Below are 12,002 nucleotides of genomic sequence, written 5' to 3'. Positions count from 1 at the left end.
GGTTTAAACCAGTTTCTGATGACTTGAGCCAGTTTATGTGTAATGTCTGTCCATAGCCCAGAAAGTAAATATACGTTATTAACTGTTGCCATTTTAAATTAATCTCATTTTTTGGAAACCCTAAATTATAGTTTTTGAATGCTTTAGAGGTAACAATAAGGAGGCAGCTAGTGGGGATTTTTTTTTATAAAGAAATAACAAACAACAGTTGTGGGTTTGGTTATAAATTTAACATACTCTGCTCCCCTGCAGAGAAAAGGGAAAAGGCTTTCTTTTCTTCATCTATCCCACTCAGCCATGTGGTAGCCCTTAACCCAAGGCTGGGCTATTATTTCAGCTGGAAGGACATGTAGTGAGTTTTGGTGAGTTGTCGAGGGCCACTCACATAACATCTCTCAGAAGATATCATTTGAACAAATCATACATTAAAAATAACTCATATGCTAAAAATCAAGCATTTACTGTAATGTATTTTAATTTTATTGAAATAAAATTATTTTTGTCCCGATGCATGTCTTTTTCAGCAGTGTATATAGAAATGATTGCATAATAGCTCAAAATAAAGTCTTATTCTTGTATGTTGTGTGGGGAGGGGAGGTGGGGGGGGGTTGCCCTCATGCTAGGTTCTGGTAGCCGGTCACAGGTAGGGGGAGGGAGAAGAGAATAAGGGGTGTGTGCTGTGGAGCTCACCTGGGCAGTGTAGTGCAGGTGCAGTCCACCCCCCAGTCTGGCCCACGACTCCCCCCACGGCACTCTGCATGAAGCCGAGCCTCACCCATTCCCGCCCAGGATAGCCTGCTCCATGCTTCTCCCTGCACCTGCCAACAGCCCTGCCCCTGGCCAGCATGCCCAGCTTCACAGCAGAGCTACTCCTGGTGCAGCTGCAGCCATCCAGGTACTTCTCAACTCCACCTGCCTCCAGTGGCTTCTCCTCCTCCCCCTGCCCCTCCTGTGCCACTCCAAGAAGCAGGTAGCATGGAGAAGAGCTGTGTCCATGAGGACACATGCCAGGCACCATACACCCAGCCCAGCAGGGGTGGGAAGGGAGGGGAGGGGAGGGCTTTGGCTTCCAGCTACCTTCCACCCACTCAGCTGCCCACAGGTGGCTGCTCATTGTGCAGGGCAGGTGGAGTGGGTGGAAGGTGGCCAGAAGCTGGAGCTGATACCCTGCATACTGAGGCAAGAGCTGCCACAGCTTACCCACTGCCTGGCCAGGCATGTGGTGCCTGGCACATATCCCCACAGCCACCATCACTTCCCTGTGCTACCTGCTGCCCAGAGTGGTACAGCAGAGGCAGGAGGAGGAGCCACTGAAGGTGGGGGTTGCCAAGCAATACCCAGGCAGCTGCAGCCACACCAGGAGCTGTCCCACTGGGAAGCTGTGCATGCTGGCTGGAGTGAGGGCTCTCAGTGGGTGTGGGTGGGAGCATGGCTTGGGCTGCCCCATGCAGGAGTAGGTGAGGCCTGGCCCCCATGTTGAGTGCCATGGGGACAGCTGTGGGTTAGATACAATCAATTACTGGGTGCCCACACATAAGCTGGATCCAATCAGTTAGTGGGTTGAATCCAGCCCCATGGGGTGTATTTTGTCCACCACTGCCTTAACTTTTTCTGGCTGTTTGGTTTACTTTGTCACAGTTACCTACCAATAACTACAATGGAGCTGAACTAGAACTTCAAGTCTGAACCACCACCAGAACCAGGGATGTTCAATTCAGATTCATAGATCCAAACCATCATCAAAACATAGTGAGACCTAATTTCCATATGTGAAATCAGATGCTTCCATAAATTGCAGGTCTCAAAATTCATGACTTTTTAGCCTGTGATGAAAATGTAGACTGAAATCTTATCTAGACAAAGAAAACATGGTTTATTTTGATTGCTGAAAAAATATTTTTGCCTGTTTGGCTACTGTACCTGCCTCTACTCCTATATTCTGTTTTGTCTAGAGCTAATGAGCTGAGGTAAAGAAACAAGTTTCTAGTAGTTAAGAAGAAAGTGGCAACATACAATTGAGTTGCATCTTACACGTATTTAACTTACGCAAATTCAGCTATATGTGCTCAGCTGCTGGGGCTGGCCACGGGCATGGCACATAGTGCAGCACCATGTGGTACTGCCTTCATGCGCCTGCACTCACCAGCATGGCTGGGGGGAGGCAGCTCACTCACGCTCAGGTGGCTGCCCTGCGGGATGACGCAGTGGAGGATGAGAGGGGCGAGGAGTGTGGCGGGAAAGGCAATTTCAACTATACATGATTTTCACCTTACGCTTTGTCTTCAGCACGTAACCCCCGCATAAGATACGACTCCACTGTATTCACACACTTTTAGCAAGCAGTACATGAAACAGCAATCACAAGCTGAATTACTGCATAATAAATACATGCCCAATCAAATCAGCATTATAAATTAAATCTGTGCAAAGGCACTCTCTTATCAGCAGATTTGGGTCCACTCTGCTTGGTTTCTGCTGTCAATTTCCTTAATTCCACTTTTATGTATTCACTAAATTGCATCTGCCCAGTAGGTAGCAATCTTAGACAATCAGATGCTCTTTGCTCAAGGCAACATTACTTCTTCATTAGCAAATGCTATATTGCATTAAGGTCATTATTCCATGTACTGTAATCATTATCTGTTTTAATACTGTGAAAATCCATTCAGATTGGAACTACCTAGTCTACTGTAAACTGTTTTATAAAATGATAGATTTCTTCACATAATAAAGCAAGACTTTTTGTCCACTTAAACCCAATTTATTTTAATTATCCTGGTTAATATACAACATGTGTATGCTCTAGCTGTAACTTGAAACCAACCACATCTTGACACAGAGACATTTGTGATGTGTGTGGGACTAATAACTTGCCAAGGGTTTGTGTATGTTTTGTTATAACAAAAATAAAGGATTCTACATTTCATATAAAAATTGAGTATAAATAAATAATTACACTATTTTAAAGCCTAGGAGAATTTTTTCTACTACTGTAGCATACTATTTTTAAGTGGGTTTGGTTCTGATCCAAAGTTTATTAAAGTCTTTGGATGGATTCTCATTGCATTCAATGGGCTTTGGATTATACTATTTGTGCTGGTGCAAGTCATAAAATGAACAAAATTGAAATGATAAATGTTTGAATTAACTACAGAGGATATATACTGTAGGCCAAGAGTGAGCAAAATGCGACCCGCAGGCCAGATATGGCCCACCAGGCCATTCTATCCGGCCTGTGGGGCCCCTAAAAAATTGAGAAAATTAATATTTATCTGCCCTGACTGCCTGTCATGCGGCCCTCGATGGCTTGCCAAAACTCAGTAAGTGGCCCTCCGACCAAAATAATTACCCACCCCTGCTGTAGGCAGTAACATTTTCCATCCTTCCAGAGGTGAGAAAGTATAGAGAATGAACAGTGGATTCATTTTTTGGTCCATTCTCAAATGTCTAAATAAATATGGTATTTTATGAAACACATAGAAGCATATATGGACTGAGGTAAGGACTTCTGGGTTTATTTATTTTAACAAATAAATCAAACTGAGGTAGTATGCTGGGGGGTGTGGTAGGGTCTGGCAAGGCAGTAGCCCATGAGAAGCTCCAGGGGGTGGGGCACGTGCAGACTGTCTTTGCACAAGGATCGCTTGGATATAAGCAAAGAAAATGAGTGACAGGGCAGCTTTGACCTCCTGGAGTAAGTGGTAGAGCAGGCACAGTGTGAGCAAATCCATATGCCAAGCCAGCACAAAGGGATCTGCCCACTCCTACCTGGTAAAGTTCAGGATGTCCTCAATATGAATTATCTTGCCCAGGAATGTCCTCTGGTGTGCCCAAGGCACCTCTATCATTGGCACTGCTAGCTGCAGGTTTTTCAGTAGTGGCTTGGCTAGGAGGTCTGCACACTGGGCAACTGGTGATCTAGAGGAAGAGACCAACCCTAGGAGGCAGTGTTGGAAGACATCCAATCAGGACCCACAAGGCCTGGCTACCGACAATATAAACAAGACCCTGCATGGCCTAGAAGTGACAGGACTTGGTTGCAAATGCAGACCAAGTCCTGTCACCCCTTCACACATAGGAGGGTACATAACACCTGCAGGGAACTAGTGTTATCCTAGCCACAGGGACCCTAGTGCCCATTTCTGGAGACTGGACTCCAGAAGCCCTGGAAGGGGACTGTGCTGTACAGAGAGTGAGCCCTGAGAATGGGCTGTGGCTATGGCAGATCAGCAATGCAAAAACTCTTTTCAGAGAACAGGCCCTATGATGTCACCGAGAGAGTGAGGCACCCAAGTGTCTGCCTTCCAAACTGGACAGGGAGTCTACACTAATTATAACATCAAAGACGTGCTGCTCTGGCACTCCCCAGCTTCTAGCCTGAGGCACTGAAGACATGCGCCTGCATTTCCAAAATCAAAAATTAATGTCTATTCACTTGCATACTGGTTCAATCTTTGCAGGTTACAGTAACCTGCAAAGATTGAATCAAGTCAGGCACGGGCTTTCTGAATGTCTGTCCCTAGCCAGTGTTAGATTTCTGTTAGTTTTACTAAAAGTTCAAAAAAGATCTGTTTCACTAAGCAGTTGCAAGGATTTCCTGGATCACCAGTTTCCAGGTCCCAAGGCCATGTACTATACACAGCTTCCAACACTCCTGGCCTGGGGCAGACCCAACAGGAATCTGGGCAGGGTTGAGATTTTTCAGATTAAACCATTTGAGTTCAACAATCTGCTATTTTTCAATAAAACTTTGTTTTCTTAGAAAATTTATTTTTCCATCCAGTCTCTGTTATGGCAAATATCTGTCATGGCACCTATCTGTACTGTCATGTATCTAAATTATTTTGAAAATCTAGTGATTTAATTATTGTGTTTTAATTATCTGGATGGACTCAGATAAAAACTCTGAAGTCAAGTTATATTATTTAGTTTTGACTTATTAGATAATTGATGTGGTATTGTTCTTTACCTTGATTGGATGAAAGATGAAAGGTGAAAGGCTATGGGAATAGTTAGCAGTATATGACCACCAAAAATTAAAACACACTGTGCTCAGTGTGAAGTATATGAGCAGTACCAGTTAGGTCAATGAGATGACTTGCATGCTTCAAATTAAAAAGACATGCAAGTGCTTTGCTGAATAAGAAATTAAATATGGGCAAAACAGTGAGAACCTTGTAATTGTTTGACCATCACCAATCCCTATTAACCTAAATCACCCTCACAGACACTGAATGTATGACTTCCTTCTCTATAAAAAGTTTTAGGGAGCAGAAATTATGACATGATTCAAATGACCAATCATACACTAACAATAACAAGTAGCAAACACTGCTATGGGCAATTCACAAACAACAGGTCAACTAAATATTATTTGTACAACAATGGATTTGTAGGATTATTAAAAGTATTCTCCAAAATCAGGATTCTCTCAAGAACAATTCGCTAGCCAGAAAAGGACTGTTTTTCAGACCTTCCTGTGTCAGCAAAAGTAGAAATACAGGCTTACCCTGCCATGACCGTGAAAGGGGGTCAGAGGGGTAGTAATTATCAGTTACCTCATGGACAAGCCCCAAAATCAGAATGAGTAAAATTAATTTACCTTATCTAAAAATGGTAAGCTCAATGCTGACACAGTTACTGCCCATGAGTGTCTTACCTGTTCTCCCTACAGGTGAGACTCTGAGGGAAAAAGCAAAGAAAGGTCTTGGTATTAACTGGATCTACGTGAAAACCTAACAAGTAAACCAGTTGTAAATGACCACTCAGGAACAACATTCAATTTACTGTTCTTGTGTTCATGCTCCTATTAATGTTCACCAGTGATGTAACTAGGGTAGGATGACCAAGGCAGCTGCCCCAGGTGCCAATTTATGGGGGGGGGTGAGGGTGGAAAAATCTAGCTACTGCCACAGTCACACAATCATACTGATAGTACAAGCAGCAGCAAGAAATCACTGCTGCCCATGTGTGTGGCAGGTGTCCCGACAAATAGCCACATTGTTATGCCTGTGATATTCACTCTCCACAAATGATCTAGTGAACAAGTAGAAACATTAATTTTTCTGTGAATGGTCATAAAAAGTAATGTGGAGCCCAGAGACACAAGTATTCACATCTAGTACCAGAGGGTGATCTGGCATATACCATAATGTGCTCAGCACTTCTCAGGATCAAGCCCTTGGACAGGTGAAAACACAATAGAAACTAAAATGTCCAAGCTCATGTACAGGCATCTCTAGCTCTTAGCTTTTACTTGTTTCTTGACTACAGAAAAACTACAAAAAGCTCAGATCACAGCAGGTCAAAATGTTTTTGACACTATGATTTCCTATTTGAAATTGCTGCGTTTAACTTGTGAATCAGGTAGGTGTTTGCACACCTACCCATGCTAATATTATGCAGCACCCCACAGTACTTTTAGGAATGTCAAAGCACCCTGGTTGAAACTTGGATACGTTGTTGCTACTAGAACACTGGTTGAGCACATTTACACGTGAGATTAATGCAAAGCAGTAAACGCTGATACATATTGTGCCAGAGTTTATTGCTCTCAGATACCATGTCTTCATGTGCACCCAGGACTGCACTATGTTGAGCTGGGTCAGAGCAGCCATGGCTGGCAGACTGCCTGGAGATCACCCTGTCAGCCTTGGGCAGCTCTGACCCAATCAACATACTGCAGAGGGACTGGCTGGGCATGAGGGTGCTCCAGTGCAGTGCTAGATAACAGGCAGCCCCTGCACTGAATCACCCTGTAGAAGAATAAGAGGACCACAGGATGGGAATTCCCCACTTGCCCCCTTTCCCACAGCCCCCAAAAGCCAAACCACCTCACTAGCATCAGAATAAGTGATGGCAGTGACCAGAACTGGACAGCAAACAAGCCATGCCCAACTTTGCCCCCAAAGATAATCCAGGGTAAGGCAAAAGGCCCAAGAGGTAAGGATAATTCACTTACTGGCTCCTCTTAGGCTAGGGGACAGACAAACCCAGTAGCTCAGGGGAGGGCTGTGGAACCTTCCCCAGCCTCATGACAGACTGTCTTAGCCTGGTCCCAAAAGGGCTCCTCTCGGGAAAATGGCTTTTTTGAGAAAGAGGCCTGTCGCAGAGCACTCAGGTGCCCTGCACCTGAGAGAAGGAACAGCTCAGGAGAGAACCCTAGTGGCAAGAAGTGGGAGGCTCAGCTGCCAGTCACCAGGGTAGCACAGGTGCTGGTTGCTAGGGCAACCAGCAGAGCCAGCTGACAGGAAGGGGCAGGGCTTGGCCCTTCTTCAGGCCAGGCGTGAGGCCAGGAGGGCAGTTCCCTTCTGGCGGCCAAGGAAGGGGGAGCTTAGCCAGTGCAGACAAAGGGGAGAAGTTACTGGCAGGTCCCAGTTGCTCCTGAAGATCAGGAAAAGACCGCATTCACCACCCCATGGGGTCTTTTTCAATTTCAGCGAATGCTGTTCGGGCTGCATGAAGCTGCAGCCACGTTCCATTGTCTAATGGACAGAATCTTGGCCCCCCATGGAGGTTACGCTGCAGCATATATTGATGACATTGTCATATACACTGAGGGCTGGGCTGAACACCTCACTGCCCTGAGAGCAGTACTGCAAGATTTAAGAAAGGCCGGGCTGATAGCCAACCTAAAGAAATGTACAGTAGGGAAAAGGGAAACTCAATACCTGGGGTTCCTAGTAGGAAGCAGGAAAGTGAGACCATTTTTGAGTAAAGTGGAGGTGTTGCAGAAATATTAAGCACCCCGTACTAAAAAACAAGTAAGGACTTTCTTAGGACTGGCTGGTTATTATAGAAAGTTTATACCTCACTTTGCGGATGTAATAGTACCGTTGACAGACATGATAAAAGCGGGGGTTCCAGCCAAAGTGGAATGGACACCAGAGGCAGAAAAGGCATTCCGAGCGGTGAAAGATGTGCTGTGCCTACAGCCACTCTTGTATATGCTGGATTTCAATAAACCTTTCATTGTGCAGACTGATGCATCAGAGGTGGCTATCAGAGCTGTGTTGGTACAGAAAGAAGGAGAAAAAGAACATCCTATAGCCTACATAAGTAGGAAGTTACACCCATCAGAACAGAATTACGCCATGGTGGAGAAGGAGTGTCTGGCAATTTAAGTGGGCTATTGAGACATTCCGATATTACTTGTTGGGACGACGGTTCACCTTGATCACCAAACACGCGCCCCTGCGCTGGCTGCAGAGTATGAAGACCCATAACACACAGTTGATGAGGTGGGCCTTCAGTCTGCAGCCATATTGTTTCGAGGTGAAACATCGCACTGGAACCCAAAACGTAAAACGCAGATTTCTTCTTGAGACAATACGACGAAGAAGTGGGGCCAGGCAGAACAGGGGGATACCCAATAAGGGAGAAAAATAAAGGGGCGACAGGGAGGCAGACTCCCAACAACTACAGGGATGCACGCACCACCTCTGTCAGAGGGGTACGACCTCCCCAGAACCATCCACCTGAACATTTAAAACATAGAAGGAAAACAGGCCTAAGCGGCACCCTACCAAGGTCGGCTGGTGGGGGAACTAACTGTAGTGGGTAACTCCCAACAAGTCCCACACGGTGCGCCTTGGGTAAAAGGCGAGAAGGAGGCGCCTGAAAACCTCTGCCTCCTGTACCTGAATTGCCAGGTGCCTGGGAAAGGGCTGAGAGGGGATGCCCAGAAAGATGGAGCACCTGGACAAGAATGAAGACTTGGCTCGGTGAGTCTGGAGTAAAGTGGGGGAGGTGTGTTGCAGAGCACTCAGGAGCCCTGCACCTGAGAGCAGAAACAGCTCGGGAGAAAACCCTAGTGGCAAGAAGGGGGAGGCTCAGCTGCCAGTCACCAGGGCAGCACAGGTGCTGGTTGCTAGAGCAACCGGCAGAGTCAGCTGACAGGAAGGGGCAGGGCTTGGCCCTTCGTCAGCCCAGGCATGAGGCCAGGAGGGCAGTTCCCTTCTGGCGGCCAAGGAAGGGGGAGCTCGGCCAGTGCAGACAAAGGGGAGAAGCCCGACTTCATGAGCATCCCCTGGCTGCTGCCATGGGTTGGACTATTTCCCGGTAGGGATTGAATGTTGTTTTGGCCGGATGGTTTAGCTTTCTATGTTACAGCCCAGGGGCTTCGTGTTTTTGTGTTCGTTGTTACACTGGAGGACCGGGTGAGGCTATTAGTGGTTGAAGGAGGCCTCATAGGGACTCCATGGTAGTGTGGGGATCCTGGCGCTAGAGAAATGGCCGCAAGGAGCAAGAAGCCCCAGGGCAAAGGGGGCAGTGAGAAGCTGCAGGGCAAAGGGGTCAGCAAGATGCCCCAGAGCAAGAGGAGCTGTGGGAAGCCTCTGAGAGAAGGCAAGGACCACATTAGTACCATCTGCGAGGCTTGGGCTGCAGTGTAGGGAAGGAAAAAAGGAGCCACAGACAGTGCCCCCTGGCACCTGGGTGCGTAAAGTGGGCAGCCTCCCGCTAATTACAATCAATCAATCAAAATCAAGGCATGGCAGGAAAGTAAGTGGGCGGTTGGCCCATTACAGGAGGGTGGAACCACCAAGATAAAGGCTCCAGTAGCAATACTCCTGTCACAAGGCCCTATCTGGGAACTGGGGGTGGAAGTTTGAATGGTGCCGGGTCCTGGGATGAGACCCACATGATCCCTTCCTAACCCAGGTGATTCCTCTTGACCCAAGAGGCACGATCCACAGTGGGAGAATGGAAGCCGGTACTGATATGCTGGGAGTCCCAGGAGGAAACCCTAAATGGACAGCGGAAGTGGTAAAGAAGGAGAAAACTGAATGGAAAGTGACTCTCACAGACGGTGAGGGGAGGACACCTGCCCATATTTCATTATCTTTCTGTTGGATGGACTTATAGGAAATCCTGATAGTCGTCCGGAAAGGGACTACACCTAGCTCCTGACTGTGAAGTTTTAACAGCAGAGCTAGAGGCCTGTGGTTGGGGGTGCAGGGGTGGGCCATTATAGGCCCAGTGGAGGTGTACCAAAGGTCTTGTTGGACTGTTTTGCAACTGTGGGAGCATCACTGATGGTAAAGCTTTATGCTTCCTAAGGGACATATTCTAACTGAACTTTCCATCAAGCCATGGCAGAAGAGTGCCCCAGGGGGGTAGAGGACTGTTCCAGAAGGACAACAGCGAGGGTTAAGCCTCAAGGGGGAGGTGCTGGTACACACCCTCATACCCCAGCCAGCTCCATCAGCATCTACACATGAACTGCTGTGCAGTAAAAAACTCCACCGTAGGCTAGTACTTGCATTTACAAGTACTAACCTGCAGTGGAATTAATTAGTTTCCTTCAGCCTAATAGGGCTGCATGTGTAGACTTTGAAAATTTACTGTGGAGCTAATTAGTCAGCTCTGCAGTAAGTGTCTTCCGTAAATGCGTCCAGTATGTTTTGTTGTTAGTTTCATTAATTCATATGGCTGCTAATATTGCATGCCAAGCTAAGCTAGTGACGTTTTGCTGTTTGTTTTATTTTTGCCTTTCAAATTACAATGCACCTATACAAAAGGAAAGGGAATTTCAGACCCTGAGTATGACTCAAAGGAAGTAGACCTCCTTCATTGAACCAGAATTCACGTGAGCAACATGTAACATTGTCAATGCTGGCATCACATATGAAATCTGACACTAAATATTTAAACTTCAGTTTTCAAGCATAAAATACACACATTGGTTTTGAAAAAAATGTATGCAGCTAGCAAACCACAGCCTTTATTTTTAGCCCTACAATCTTTCTTGTGCTTGCAGAGAGTTGCTCATTAATCCATAATAGTCACAATCACACAGTCATGGTGCTTTAAGGCACAGAACCTATACAAGGAGTATACACAGGGCCTGTGAGAGAAACATGGGAGACTTAATACAGCCTAGTACAGGGGGCTCCTCTCCCCATTTTGGAAACAGAATGATCTGATTGTGTGGGACCTTAAGCTTGTGGGGGGCAGGGCTGGTACAACTGTACCCCTATTTCCCCCCTTCTCCCAACAAGAAAACAAAGAATATAAGCATTAGAGATGTGGCTGTTTGGGTGTTCTCACAGACTACACTGCTACAAGTCTAGGCATGCAATACTCTAACCTGAGACCTGAGTTAACTCTTAACCAATCCAGTTCTTAACAAATATCAGCAAAAACCTTTCCACTGAACTCAGTGTTAGCTAGTTTGAATAATGTTATTAAAGATATGCATCTATATTACAGTTAAGCAAAGGACGAAGGATGGGATTCACCTCCAAGGAGAAATATTCTGCACTGGTCCACAGGGAGCAAACCAGGAAAGCCAAGGCTGCAACTGAACTTCAACTAGCTTTGAGTATCAAGGACAATAAAAAGTCCTTTTTCACATATGTGGGAAGCTGGAGGAAAAGCAAGGGCAATATTGGACCCCTGCTAAACCAGATCAGACAACTGACGCCCAGGAAAAATCCAACCTATTAAATGGGAACTATGCATCGATCTCTCATCAATCCCATGGGACACCCATGCTCACTACGGGACAGGGAGGTCTGGGTGAGGGTGATCCCCTGCCCTCCATCAATGCTGACCTCGTGACGGAACACCTTGAGAGGCTGGACACCTTCAAGTCAGCCGGCCCTGACAATCTACACCCCAGGGTACTCAAGGAGCTGGCGAGCATCATAGCCCAGCTCCTGGCACGGACCTTTGAGAACTCCTGGAACTCTGGTGAAGCGCCTGAAGACTGGAAGAAGGCCAATGTGGTGCCGATCTTCAAGAAAGGGAGGAAAGTGGATCCAGCAAACTACAGGCCCATCAGCCTGACTTCTGTCCCGGGGAAGGTCTTAGAAAAGTTTATGAAAGAGGCCATCCTTAATGGAATGGCCGATGCCAACATCCTGAGGGACAGCCAGCATGGGTTTGTTGTGGGTAGGTCTTGCTTGATCAATCTCATTTCCTTCTACAACCAGGTGACCTATCACCTGGACAAGGGAGAAGAGATTGATGGCATATATCTTAACTTCAAAAAAGCCTTC

The sequence above is a fragment of the Crocodylus porosus genome, unplaced genomic scaffold, assembly GCF_001723895.1.
Source record: "Crocodylus porosus isolate Cpor-Errol unplaced genomic scaffold, CroPor_comp1, whole genome shotgun sequence".
NCBI classification, from domain to species: Eukaryota; Metazoa; Chordata; order Crocodylia; family Crocodylidae; genus Crocodylus; species Crocodylus porosus.
The sequence above is the reverse complement of the archived record's forward strand: the minus strand, read 5'-3'. Positions refer to the sequence as shown.